The sequence below is a fragment of the Talpa occidentalis genome, unplaced genomic scaffold, assembly GCF_014898055.3.
Source record: "Talpa occidentalis isolate TD23 unplaced genomic scaffold, MPIMG_talOcc4v2.1 talOcc4.6, whole genome shotgun sequence".
NCBI lineage: Eukaryota > Metazoa > Chordata > Mammalia > Eulipotyphla > Talpidae > Talpa > Talpa occidentalis.
Genome location: NW_023604972.1, coordinates 20272433 through 20287579, shown reverse-complemented (window position 1 = coordinate 20287579; position 15147 = coordinate 20272433). Strand labels below are relative to the sequence as shown.

Sequence of the window (15147 nt, the reverse complement as noted above, 5' to 3'; positions counted from 1 at the left end):
ATCACTTTGCATGAAATGTCCAGAACAGGAAAATAAATACAAACAAAATAGATTAGCGCTTACGTAGTGCTGGGAGGATACATAAGAAATGGGGAGTGATAGCTGATGGGAACGAGACTGCTTGAGGATGAAATCTCCTCAACGATTTTCTGATGAAAATGTTCTAAAATGAGATAATAATGAAAATCACACAAATATATTAAATGCCATTGAACTTTAACCACTTTAAATAGAATTTTATAGTGCATAAATAAAGCTGATTAAAAAAATCACAGTGGTTTAATAAAACAAAAGTTTACTTCTCACCGTTGCTCCATATTCAGTGAAGACTGGAGAGAGACTCTGTTTATAATGCATGTTCCAAGACTCTGGTTTACGGAAGCTCTACTTTTATCAAATACCTCTACGATCACTAGGGCCGAACAAAAGGAATGTGACCAGTTACTTACTGGTCCTCAAAGCGTCCACATGAAAGTTGTATACCTCACTCCAACTCATGCTTCATTGGCCAAAAGAACTTACATGGTCATACCCAACCTCAGAGAAGATGAGTAATTTCAACTCAACGACATACTTAGGAGACGAGATAAACTGGAATAACTTTGGGGAGTCCTTTCTTCTTTCCTTTGTTAGAATTCTTGAGAACAGTGACTTTGTATTTCTTCAGTGGAATCAAAACCAATTGTCCTTAAATTCTTCTTTTCTGTTTGAATAAGACAGAGGTATTTACATGAGTAAGATTAAAAAAGAAAAACCACATATACACCAGTCTAGAATCATGTTTTCCTCATAGTAAATGTTTCATGATTACACGACAGTTGAATAAATGAACATGAAGTGGTTAAGCAACAGGGTAGAGTAGGGAATGATTAAGAATTCAATGTGTAAATTAAGGGTGACCGTAACGTGAGAGGAGAACAGAGATCAAGGAGAGTCGCAGTGGCTGTGGCACGGTGACTGGTGTTCCCAGCCTGTATCTGCTGTATCAGGGCAGATGGATCACTAGGAACTGCTGCAGTGACCCAGATGGACGACATTATCTGTGTCACAGTTTGTTTTCTTCCCAGATAGGGGTTGGTGGAGCTCTGAAATCTTAATGAGGGCAGAAAAGAATAGGATCTGGAATCACTTAACCTTTCTGAATCTCTGAAAATCAAGATAGTAAATGTAGCTGTACAAACCTTAAAGCCCTATGATAAAAGATGCTACTGGTGTTATGTGCAAAATATATCAGATAGCAAAACAATGCTTCATGGGGATGGAGTTGCTGAATATGTCAAAGCACTAATAGTCCCTCCGGAGCTAAACCCTGTATTCTGCTGAATTCAGAGTTTTCACAGAAATGCTTTAATGAAGATCTCCTTCTTCCCAGAGAGTCATTAGGCAGTACAGTTGTACACATACTTGAGTCATTTATACATTATGAGGAGGTTGTTAAATTAAAAGGAGAGCTGAGTGTTTTCAAGGCATTGCTAATTCTACATCATCTGTAGACTTTCAAACCAAAGTTTGCAGTTATATTAGCTGGCAGAAATAAAAACCTCTATGTCCTTCACATTTATATTAGATATGTATCTTCATTAATTTAAGTTCTTCAAAAAAATAACCTTTTCTCTTAAGAAAACTTTTTATGTGTCCATTATCCATGTTAGTTTTTATAGTGACCCAATTGACCTGACAATGGCCATATTCCATTATCTGGTTTGTAAATAACGCTAAAGAAACACATGGAGAACAGCTAACTAATTCCTAGAAAATATTCCTTCTTTTAAAAATCTTCAGTTTTTAAATAAATTTCAGTTAAAATATTTCTTTTTTTCTACCATCAGAAAGGAACAGTAAGAATTTTAGTTAAAAAGCCAAGAAAGAAAAAAATCTGCTTATCAGTAGAACATACAAATTTAATTTAAGCAATTTTAAAATGAGAAAAAATAAGAGAGACGGGAGCAGATTTCAGATTTTGAAAACTAGTCTTATGATTATGGAAAGAACAGGGGACTCAGAATCATTTGGAAACAAGAACAGTGAAAAAACTATAAATTAAAGTTATGCACCTTATCTTAATAGTTGTGGTTTTTGGAAAGATGTAGAATATCTACTAGGAATGAAAAACAAAACTGCTTCTTTAACATAACAATTTATCTTAGCTTTTTATTTATTGAAATTACATAGCAGTTATCACAGAGGTGCTTAATAAATGCTTCTAGATTAAATTGCCCATACCTTGGCAAATGATCTTGGAATATATTCAAAACAGCAGATAGACTGTTGCATCCAGCAAAGGCACACACACACCTGCAGTAACATCAAGAAAACCGTATGTGGAACAGAATATTTTTAGAACTTCCCTAAGGGAACCACACTTACTGCTAATTTTGAAAAAAAGAAAAAAACCCTTACAGCCTAGAATTGTGAAGATAATCGTTAATAACATTCCAGGAATATCTATATGGGACTTCTGATGTATACTGAAGTATACCTAAACACTTATCTATTTTCTATTTGCTTGTTCCATCAGAGGAGAAATGGCACAGTCAGTCAAGTGACTTTGCACCTATTAGATAAACATTTTATTTCAGCAAGAATTTATTGAGCACCTATTCCGTCTTTGTACTGATAGGCAGAGGGAGGAAAAAAATGACATTAAAATTCTAGTGATTAAAAAAAAAAAGAAGGAGCAGCAATTGATATTTGCTTAATGTATCGTTATTTTCTAATTCCCTTACTCCCTTCTGGCTCAATGACATGAGAATTATAGTAAGTGAAGAAAGCTCTCCCATCTGTTAAAAATGTAGAATAGAGCACTTAATTTTGTGGGCAACCACACAGAACACCAAGGAATTTCTCACAACTGAAATAAGAGCAGAATCCCATCTTTGGTTAAGTGTGTGATATAGATTTCTAAAAGATCTTTATTATACGGATAGATAGGTTGGCAAATATTTCTAAGGATCTAATTCCTTTGTTCTCAAGTGAGATGAAATATTCTAGGCAACTGGTAAGATACTCATAAGGATGACAATAAATGATTCATTATATGTACATTAGGTAGTAGATAATTGTTATATATGCCAGTAATCTTTTGCCCCTTGGTCTCCTGCCCCATGACTTCCTTTCTCATGGTTCCAGGACTAGCTCTGACTGTCATGTTCATATAACATTAACTCAGTAGCTCCCCTATTATTTGTCCAAGGGTGGACTTGAGCAGCTAGACCTGTTACGGGGAAATCCAGGAGACCTCATTGGTTGTGCTTCTTCTATGTAGACAAGAGAAACAATGGAAGCTGCTCCAGGCAAAGAGACAGACCAAGGCCAAGAACCACAGTAAGCACCAGAAGGAGAGAAAGAGCTGGAAAGCAGAGAGAAGAGTGATAGTGAGTGAAAGAGTAAGAAATGAAGTAGACAGTAGACAAAAGACAGGAAACAGAAAAAAGGGTCCGAAGAGAGTTTGAATCCCCAAATCACATTTACTCATTAGATCTGCCTGCACCCCAGCATTTTGGTTCCAGGGAAACTTTTCATCTATGATAAGGTCCTCTTTATTTGTCTAAGTACCTCATTGTAGGGTTAAGTATCATTGAGTACTTTTAAGTCTAAATCTCGTGATTTATGCTATTTGCAACTGAGTCAATGTTGTAACCCCAAACAATAATGCAGTTGTTTCTGGGCATTTACCTTCCCCTCTTTTCTCTCACTGATTTAACAGGGTCTCTGCCCCTACCACCTCACCCCAAAGTAGAAATCATCATTTAAATAAGTCTGTTACCTAAGTGACAGATAAGATGCTTTCCTGAAGGTCCATTTCTTCTTTCCCCAGTTGGAGTGGTTAGATGTAATTGCCTTTAGAGGCAGGGAGAGGGAAGGCAGAGCTTCTCTAACACTCAGTGGGAGAGAAAGGGTGGTTTGGAGGGACAAGGGTGAATACCTCCAGTCAGGAGGACAAGAGTGGAGTGGAAAAGCACTTCTCTGCCTGCTTCCTCATCACCTACCATTCAACAGTTCTGGGCCTGGTAAGTCCTCTGATTTGAGGTAAGAGATTTAGATTCTGCTTGGGGTTGGATTGGGTTGAGTTAATACAACTGCAAGGGGGTGTAACTAATACAAACCACACTTCACAACATCATGGTACTTTCTCCATTAGAGTGAAATGCAAGTGATTATCTAGATAGTTCAGATAATTAAAAAGAAAGTAGTTAAGACTGAAAACTATTACTCAATTTATCACAACATTTAGGTCAAGGTCTATGATGTAGGGATTCTCAGTGATGCCTGTCATCTGTTTGAGGACATGCTCATTTGAAGGTATACTTGGAGCAGAGACAGTTCAGGTAAATGTTTTGAGGAAACGTAATTAAAATAGAACTTTACTTGAAGGGAAAAGGATGCCATCTTTCTCTTAAAGCTATAGCTGAGACAGCACAGATAACTCTGATATCACTGGACAGTTCAAGGCCAAGTGTATCTCTTTTTTTATATTTTGCTCTTCTAAGAGCTCTGGCTCCTGGGACTCTGTATTATCAAAAAGCATTTATAAGCATATGCATGTCTCTGTCTTTAAGAAATAGTTCCTAGATGAGAGACATAGTTTGTATGCCTGACTCTGTCTCTCTCTCTGCTTCGAAGAAAAAAGTGACCACTGAGGTTACACCCCAGCTAGATAATAAGTCAACTGACTTTTGTTATCAACTTTGTACCTTTTTTTTTTTTTAGATTTATTTTTTTATACAAGAACTGGGGTATAGGCCAGATGCGTGGGAGGGTGAGAGGATTCACCAGAGACAGAGCGGGGAATAGAACAGGCAGACTGACGAAATACACTGCTGAGAGAGTAGTGGGTGAGACAGGAGAGGTCTGCCGCACCATGTGGGACCCTCACCGGCCGTCCAGGATTGAACTGGCACTACAGAGGCTGCGGACAGCTTCACGGTGCAGCGCTCAACTGCCTGTGCCACCAGGGAGGCCCCCCCTTAAAAAAAAAGATTTATTTATTTATGCATACAAGAACTGGGGTACAGGCCAGAGGTGGCGGGGTGAGAGGATTCACCAGCGACAGAGTGGGGAACAGAACAGGCAGATTGACTGAAATACACTGCTGAGGGGAGCAGCGGGCGAGACAGGAGAGGTCTGCTGTGGCACATGGGTAGCTCCCTGGCCGGGGATCGAACTTGTGCTGCAGTAGCTGCGCATAGCTTCATAGGTTGCGTCAACCCTTTGCACCACCAGGGAGGCCCCAACTCTGTATCTTTAACCACTTTTGTCAGATGGTTCCCCACTTGACTTCTGGCTGGCCTGACGTCCCCATCCTTTCTTCCTCACTCTCCCACTCAATGTCTTCCAAACTCCACAGCCCTGTACGCTCGATCATGTGCTCCGCTCCCAGACTACTGATACTCTGCCTACACTAGCCAGGGAGGACGCCATCTGCTTCAGGGTAGGTGGGAGGTTCCATCTGCTCAAACACATGACAGGGAACTCAGTTAGGGTGCGAGGAAGTGGGGCAAAGGGAAGTCTGAATTAGGCAGAATGTGGAAGGCATTGAGCCAGGAATTTGGGATACAGTGTAAAGGCCTGTTAATTGCTTAGGCACAGTTGTAGGTACGGGGGATTCTGAGATGAACTTGAATCTCATTTTTTGGGAGAGCAAACAAAAAATAAACAGTTTGCTAAATAGAGCAATAAAATGTAGGCACTGATAAAAACTATGATTTTAAAAAAGAGGGTACAGGGCCTCCCCTGGTGGCGCAGCAGTTGAGCGCTGGGTTGCGAGGCTGCCCGCAGCCTCTGCAGCGCCAGTTTGATCCCCAGCCATCAGCGAGGGTCCCACAAAAATAAATAAATAAATAAATAAATATATAAATAAATAAGAGGGTACAGAAACTGAAGAGTTTGGGAAAGGTTGTCCAAGTTAGATAAGGTGGTCAAGGAAGGTCTTTCTGAGGAAGTGGTGTTTGTGCTAAGACCTCCTATGATTCAAAGGATCTTCCATGCAGTAATTTGGGGGAACACAATTACAGGTAGGAAAAAACCACAAGTGCCTATGTTGGAGGGTCAGTGGAGCTGAGGAACAGTCAATGAGGGGAAGTAGGGGGGCCCCAGATGGCTTGCAGGGAATCCAGGCAGGGGCCAGTTTCTAGACAGCCCAGCAGGCTGTATGAAGGTGTTTACACAGCCATTGGAGGGTCTTAGGCCTAGAAATAACATAACTCAATTTTTGTGAAAAATTCAATTGAGCCTGGAAATGAGCTGTCGGAAGACAAGAGTGCCCCCAGGGGGATTCCATTTGGGTGAATGGCTTGCGCTAGAAATATTGAGTAATTTAATTAAAAAAAACAACCAGCTTGTAAGTCAAGAGCAAGTGGCAAGGGTTCAGTGGGAATAGAGGTATTGAATGAAAACACACCATTCCTTCTGGATTCTTTTGTTCTTCATGATCTAGAAAGTTGATTGATATCCCAGCTCTGTTAAGAAATTAAGAGAGTGGACACATGTCATTCTTTTGGGCAGTTTGGTATTTTTTTTGTTTAATAAAGATTTATTTATTCATGCATATAAGAGCTGGGGTGCAGTCCAGAGGTGTGTGGGGGTGGTGGTGAGAGGATTCACCGGACACAGGGTGGGGAGCTGAGTAGGCAGATCTACTGAAATACACTGCTGAGGGGAGCAGCAAGTGAGACCAGGAGAAGTCTGTTGTGCCATGTGGGTCAGCTCCCTGGCTGGGGATAGAACTCGTGCTGCGGTGGCTGTGGATAGCTTCATAGTGCTGAGACTTAACCCCTTGCACCACCAGGGAAGCCCCTGGTTTGGTATCTTTGAACATGACTATTTGGGGAATCTCTGTTTTGTCTTTATGTTCCTATAGAAAGTACTAGAAATTAATTTTTCTGGTCTTTTTTTTACATTGTGGCATGAGTATGAGCTCTGGGTACTGTGAAACCAGAGATCTATAGGTATGTCATTGATTTGGAAGGTAGGATGGGAGGATCGCGCATTGAGAACCCAATGTGGAGAAGGCAGTTCCAGAGATGTGTGGTTTTGAGACTCCCCCAAGGAGGAGGTTCTCTAGGTGCCTCCAGGACCCAGTGTTGCTGATGCTGGATATGCGGGTCTCTGCTGTAGCCATGCTCCTGAGTAAAGTGGGCATTAGATTTGCCTATAGAGTCTTCAGACCTGGTTCTACATCCTCCCAGAGAGGCTAAAATCTACTGAGTGTGCCTAATACCTTCTTTTCTGTTTCAATCAATTCGTTCTTTTGGATGCCTACTTAAGAACCACCATTGACTGCAATCATGTGTTGAAGAAATGAGAGGATCGAGTCTCCTGATCAAGGTTGAAGGCTCTGGTTTGGAAAGATTCTCTCCTGTCCTCATTTGCCTGTGGATTCTGCAAGATTTCCCACTCTCCTTTATAAGAAGGAACCCCAGAGCTCCTGGATGTGCCTAAAGAACTTTGCGTAAGAAAAGGCAAAGGGAAATTGGTTAGTGGGTGACAAGCTGAGGAGACAAGCCCTGCCTGTTACTAAAAGTGATTTCTCACCAAATGGATAGGACGAAGAGAAAGCCAGTAACCACTGTTTGGGGCTCATTTTGAAATCATTTTGCAAGCGGTAGTGTTCACTCATCCTTGGCTTCTCATCGATGTTACCGAGAATGTGCAGCGTCTGACTCATCAGCAATACTCATAGGCACTTTTCCCAATACACTTGGAAATCACAAAATCACAGTGAAAAACAACCCTCCCGATTATCCCTTTTGAGGAATTCAAGTGAATAATAGCAGCTTACCCTAGGTCACAGACTTCTCATTCCCGGGGTCCAGGAGAGTTGCTCATTCTAAATTATGAGGAAATCATAGAGAAAAAATTGAGAAAGACTTTCACTGAAATTTAAGGATATGCTTGTTAATATTAGTTTTAATTATTCATTGTTTCTAAATAGATTTCTCTCAAGAGAACACTGAAAAGATTTAATAAATCTGAATGGCAAATGTAGGTTATATCTTTTTAGTGGGTTGCTTTCTCCTTGGGTTCCAAGCTCACCCGGATGTTTAGCTCAAGCCTCAGGATATTATTTGCCTGAGGCTACAAAAAGAAAAAGTGCTGTCTCTCACTCATCACCTTTGACCAGTCTCACCTTCGGTACCATTTTCGAGAAGCAGTATACACTGTGGTAAAATTACCTGTTGTGTAAGGTATCTCCAAAACTGATGTCCATTTATGAATGAGAAATACTTATTTCTTATTCTTCATAAACATATTACATCTTCATCACTCTATTGTGAACAGTCTCATTATTTTGTCTCCGCTTTCTTGTCCCTCTATCCTGATTGTTAGCTGTGGGTGCTGGTCTTGCTGATTAACTGCCGTAGGTGCATGCACACCTGTGCTACACTCTTACGAGGATCAGGGCAAGGAGAGAGAAGGTGTTTTATATGCTTGTGAATAACCCAATGCTGGATCCTCGTGTGTGTGTGTGTGGGGGAAGCTTGTCTCCAAAGCATACTTTCCCTCCTTTTATGACGTATTCCCAATGAATTACTTTGTTTACTAATAGATTGTTAATTTATTGGCTAATTAAAAGATTGCTAGAGACCGAACATTTGTGTCCTCCATTCATTTTCCAAAATTCAGTCCTAACTCCAGTGTGATGGGATTAGGAGGTGGGACTTTGGGATGTATTAGGTCATGAGGGTAAAGCCACCATACCACATAAAATAGGCCTCAGAAGGTTCCTTGCCTCTTGTGCCATGTGCAGACACAATGATGAGATGACTATTTATGAACCAGGAAGGGTTTTCATAAGAACTTGAACCTCCAGAACTGTAAGAAATAAATTTGTTATTTCTAATCCACCCCTTATTTTTGTTGTAGCAGTTTGAATAGACTAAGGGAGAAGCAGAAGAAGGTGCTTTGGAAGTTGGCCTCATGGATTAGCAGAGGTTGTAAGAAGCAGTACATTTGAGCTTAGCTTTGAAAGTTAAGGAGGCTTTCAAAGGAAGGAGGAGGCCATATTTGGATGAGCAGAGGAAGCAGAAATATTAATGAACTCTTGCAGAACTTTATAGCTGTATAGAGTTTTTATATAGAGCAGGATATGGGAAAGTTATAAGGAACCATTCACAGAAGCTCCATGCTCCCTATGGTCTCCTTACTTCTTAGCTCAGAGTCTGCATTCCATAACCACTTGTTGACTGAATCATGCTTTCTGTGGGGGGCTGGACTTTATTGTGAGGGCAAGGAGGAGCTTTGAAAGTATTTTTTCAAAGATTTATTTATTTATGCATACAAAAACTGGGGTGTAGGCCAGAGGTGTGGGAGAGTGAGAGGATTCATCAGAGACAGAGTGGGGAGCAGAACAGGCAGTCTACTGAAATATACTGCTGAGGGGAGCAGCGGATGAGATAGGAGAGGTCTGCTGTGCCATGTCGCTCAGCTCCCTGGCCAGGCATTGAACTCATGCCACAGTAGCTGGTGATAGCTTGATAGCAATGAGACTTAACCCCTGCATCACTAGGAGAGGCCCTTTGAAAATTTTTATCGAAAGTTATGAAAAACATTTTGGGAGATTTATTTAACACAAACAATATTGAAGTATTTTTTGCCCTTTCACTACATCTCCTCCCCCACCTTTTCAAGTCCTGCCATTGCTTCTGAATTTGTAATCTGCATTTCAGTGATGGTTGGTTTCACACCTGTCATCCCTTAGAACTATGTGCTGTCATTGACTTTTGTTGATAAGCTACTGTTCCAATTTTTTTTTAATCCAAAGGTTAGAAACTCCTTGAAGATGAATTTTGGAGAAGCTCCTCTACATAGGAAAGGCAGCCTAATGTTCTTGACGAATGTCTGGGCTCACTTATGCTGACAATCGTGGGCTGGACACTTTAAGCTCAAAAAGATAGGACAGCAGGAAGTAGAACATAATTTCTCTTCCTGCTCTACGGTCAATCAGATAAGACACACACAGATAAGAATTCCCAGTGTGGCTTGGAGCACTGATGAGATTGTGTAGCCTAGAGAGTTATAAATTTTAGTTGAAGTTTAGAAAGGTTTTGATGACAGATAAACTTTATAAACACAATTTACACTTGGGACATTTTCCCTCTTAATCTCCACTTTGATTTGGCAAGCAGATCTTTCTATAAGAACTGCAGCTCTTATGTCAAACCAATCAACAGAGAGATGAATTGAGTTACAAGCCACAGGGATTTATTTGATTAGGGTTTGGTTTAGGTATCAAATGCTAAAATTGTTTCTCAAGTTACTTTAGTCAGAATTTCCTATCTTAAGTTATATTGTTGCAAAATTTTAAATATACAAATCTTGTAGTATAATCCATAGCAATAATCATTGATTTTACCTTGTCATGTGAACAAGGTTTGAAACTAACATCTGATTGTGTTAAAAATAATATTTATGTGCCTCCTTGGTGGCGCAAAGGGTTAAGACACAACCTATGAAGCTATCCACAGCCACTGCAGCATGAGTTCAATCCCCTGCCAGGGAGGTGACCCACATGGCAGAGCAGACCTCTCCTGACTTGCCCGCTGCTCCTCTCAGCAATGGATTTCAGTCAATCTGCCTGTTCTGTTCCCCACTCTTGTCTCTGGTGAATCCTCTCACCCTCCACACCTCTGTACCCAGTTCTTGTATGCATAAATAAATGAATCTTTAAAAAAATAGTATTTATATGAAGCTTAGCAAATTACTAAGCAGTGTCACATATAGTTTTTGTTTTGCTTTGTTTTGTATTTTGCAATTATGCTGGTTGATGATCTCAATTTTAAAGGTGAAGAAACAGACTCAGAGAGGTTAAGTGACTTACCCACCAAGATAATCCAGCCTATTTTTATTTTGGACAGAATCTGTACTCTAACACAGACATTTGTATCCTATATTCCTGTTCATCAATTTGTGGTTCGTTTCATCAATGGGAAATTGTTTAGACTAATTAATAGAACAAATAGATTTTGATTTCTCTGCTCTGTGAAAGATAATACTATGTATACAGGAAAAGAAAAGTCATAAGGGAAAATATAAAAAGAACGGTAAATGAAAAGGACAAAAGGGAGAGAACAACTTGCAAAACAGATGGTGACTTTTAAATAGCGGGTGGTTGTCTAGTCTTTCCCACTTGACTTTGCTATATGACACAGTGGGCCACCCTCCCTCAAGCCATTCTCACTGGGCAGACATCACTAAATTGATTAGCTGATACTTTTCATTTGCAGGCCAATATGTTGAAAATCATCAGTGTTGGATGCTTTTACCGTTATTTTAGAGATGAAACACGGTGATGGGTGAAACTAATGGTTAATTGGAGTGGTTCTAGAACCATCCTCCACTATGTAAATAGCCCCAGAACAACCCTCAGAAGCTCCTGGGACTCCATTGGTGGGCTGTCTAGGAGACTATGCTGAGTGGTGTATCTAGTCTCTCCAATTCCCTTTCAGTTCTCATCTTATGCCTGTATGAAGGCGAACATTGTTTTTACAGGTACACCAAAAGTGAACATGTTTTTGTTTTCCTGGATAAAAGATCAACTGGAGGCACAAGGGAAGGCACTGCACTATGAAGCTGTCCGCAGCCACTGCAGCATGAGTTCGATCCCTGGCAGGCCAGGAAGCTACCCACACAGTGCAGCAGACCTCTCCTGTCTCGCCCACTGCTCCCCTCAGCAGTGTATTTCAGTCAGTCTGCCTGTTCTGTTCCCTGCCCTGTCTCTGGTGAATCCTCTCACCCTCCCGCACATCTGGCCTATACCCCAGTTCTTACATGCATAAATAAATAAATCTTAAAAAAAAAGAAAAGAAATGGAAATACCAGGCACGTTTGGGTGCTAATAGTCAGGCAGACTGGGCACCAACCCTATTCCGCCTCTAACCAAGTAGTCTGCCTCCAACTACTTAGCTCAACTTAACTTTTCTAACTCTGCTTTCTCAACCAAAGAATGGGATGACGCTCCTTCATTAAACTAAACTAAGCAGAAGTTTAATCTAATATTTTTATTTTTATTTTTTTAAAGATTTATTTATTTATACAAGAACCAGAGGGTGCAGGAGGGTGAGAGAATTCACCAGAGACAGCAGGGAGCAGAACAGGCAGACTGACTGAAATACACTGCTGAGGGGAGCAGTGGGTGAGACAGGAGAGGTCTGCTGCGCCATGTGGGTATCTCCCCGGCCGGCTGGGATTGAACCCGCACTGCAGAGGCTGTGAACAGCTTTACAGCGCTGCGCTCAACCTGCTGTGCCACCAGGGAGGCCCCTCAATCTAATTTTAAAAGATGATTGTGGACCCTGAATATCTTTTCTCTGTGCCCCATGAGATAGCATATTAAGCCAGAGCAGGAATATGGGCGAACTGATACAAAGTGTCAGGAACAAGCCCACATTGGGAGAAAGGCTTGGAAAGGAACTTGAGCCTCTTGAATAATAATTTTCTGGCCTTGAACCTCTTCATTTATAAAATGAAGTCATGGCACTGGTTCTTAACAGTGATTCGAGTTCTAAAAGATGTTAATTTTTTGATGTTCCATTACCTTGTATTTGTGTGCAATGACAGTCTTCTAGGAAGCCTTGAAAGTTGTGTTTTGCAAATACATCTAGGAAGATAAAAATGTTTCTGTAAGCACATAGGAACACACATAAGCGGAGTTTCTCATGTAGATAAAGGCTGAAAACTCAAATGTCAGGCTTCATGGACCAAACATTTATTACTTAGAAAATCCAGTGTTCCATGACTCAAAAATTATTGGTATAACTGAATTTATAGTTATATAGTTATTTCCTAAAATCCCTTATTTTAATTTAGTATCTATTTTCATCTTGACTATTGTATGCTTCTGATATATCACTATATAGCACTGATATTATATGCTTCTTTTCAAGACAATTGCAGAAGGACTTGCCCATGACAAGATAGCATGTTTATTGCAGAGTTTGCTTCTATTTATCAGTGAAAGAAGGCATTCTATATTCTATTTTTGGTAGTAAGCATCTCTGCCTCCCTGTGGCCCTCCTCCCAAGCCTCCTGCCCCCCACTGGACTACAGTGACAAGAAGATGATTAATGAGTGTGCGCCCCGTTATTGCCAGCAGGAATCCAATCCAGGCATGGGGGAAGCCTAAATAATTGAAGGGAAGAGGTATCTGTGGTTACATTAGTTATAAGAGGTCAGAGAAACTTTAGTCCTGGGCTTTCTGCCCAATTGAGAGGATTGTTTACACATTTCGAGTGTGGTTTGCTTTGCTAATTGGTAAGCAACCCTTATATCTCAGTGTCATAGCATAGGTCTCCCAGTCAGGTTAGAGAGGGAGGCTTACAGAATCACATACTCTCCTCATTACTAAGACCTTTCCTGACAACAGTTGCAATAGAGGTTTTACCTAATGGGGTGACAAATGACCGCATTCCAGATGGTATCATATCTCATCTATCACCAGTTTCAAAGTGGACTGCCAAGGCAATAAGATTTAAAACTATGAATAGGCCTATACTTGGATTTCCTTAGGATCTTCACATCTTTTTAGTGGTTAGTGGAACTGGGGTAGTGGTAAAGGGACGTAGGAGAAAGGAGCACTTTTAACAGAGTCTATCTACTCAAATTATATGAAACCCAAAACAGATTGAACTGCAGTCTCGAAAGAGTGGAGACAGATTAATTTGTGCAAAGGCAGCCTGAGAGGAAGAGGCAAAGCTGTGATGATTGACAATGGAGGTGGGTATTGGAAAGCCTGAAAGGCCCTACTTTCCAATAGCTGCGTGCACCCTGCTCTATGTGTGAGGTATTCTTAGCTACTTGGACATGTGGATAATGACCCTGTCTTCAACAGCAACTTGAAATATGAAAGAGATTGCTTATACACACACACACACACATGCACGCACAGACTATATGGAGCAAGGAGCTGTGGTAGGTATATAAAATTGGTTGGTGCTGGGTTAAAAAAAAAAATGAAACCAAAGATATCATTTAAAGCAGAACAAATGCAACTGAGGACAAGGCAGTGTATTACTGGCTGAACATCAAGGGAATATGATACCATAAAGATCAGCAAAATTATGGATATTTCTTTTGAAACAGATCTTTAAATAGTCCTCAGTCTGATACCACTGTTTAAGGAGGAAGTATGAAGGGAATTTTGTCATTTTTGTAATTTAGAAATTTACATTCTGTTCTTAATAATTTTAGGGAAAATATTCATCTTATTTACAATACATAAAAATAGAAATTATATAAGAGGTTAAGAATTCAAGAACATTTAATAAGGATCAAGCTCTCATGTAATTTCGAGTTACAGCAAAGACACAAAATGGTCTGAAATGAATTCAGTGAAGTCAGAGATTTTAAAACGTTGTTTCAAGCTTGAGATTATGAGTCTTAACAGTTTTATTTTATTTTATTTATTTATTTTTTAAAGATTTATTTATTTATTTATTTATATAAGCACTGGGTACAGTCAGAAGCACAGGAGGGTGAGAGAATTCACCAGGGCCAGACCTGGGAGCAGAGCAGGCAGACTGACGAAACACACTGATGAGGGGACCAGTGGACTGCAGGAGAGGTCTGCGCACCATGTGGGACCCTCGCCGGTGGCCGGGGATCGAACCAGTGCTGCAGACTGTGGGCAGCTTCGCAGCCCACCGCTCAACCACTGAGCTACCAGAGGAGGCCCACAGTTTCATTTTAAAACCAGAATTCATTTTAAGATGCAAGAATTTTATAAATATATTTGAGAAATGAATATATCTCATGCCTATTTCTAATTTTTTGTTTTATATCCTTTGTTAAAATATTTTAAAAATCCAAACAAGTCAACAGAAAAGGAGTAACATAGACTGTGCATACTGTGTGACTTGGAAAGTTTGCTTTTATTTGTATTTTAATATCAAGAGATTTTAAATTCTTGATTCAGCTTCAATAAATAGAGGTTGATGTTTATAAATATAAAGTAGAAATGAGAACAATTCATCTACCTATAACCTTCCCATTTTTGTCTGTTAATATATTTAAAGTAAAAGGCGTTTTTAGATGTTTTCACTTCACTTGCTTATTGCAGACCTAGCTGACAACCATATCTAATATATCTAAAAAGATGGGGTTCTCAAATAGAAAATCCAGAAATAAACCCACAGATTTATGGTCAACTAA

At 40.1% G+C, this 15147-nt stretch overlaps 1 long non-coding RNA gene across 1 annotated transcript; it reads right to left on the bottom strand.

Annotated features, from left to right (window-relative positions):
- Window positions 1-312: 312 nt before the first annotated feature.
- Window positions 313-12579, bottom strand: LOC119260902 (uncharacterized). Its single transcript, XR_005128849.2, has 5 exons — window positions 12536-12579; window positions 7781-7828; window positions 6401-6458; window positions 2224-2295; window positions 313-703 (listed from the first exon to the last, which is right to left on the bottom strand). It is a non-coding gene; the product is annotated as an uncharacterized LOC119260902 (long non-coding RNA).
- Between the last annotated feature and the right edge of the window lie 2568 nt (window positions 12580-15147).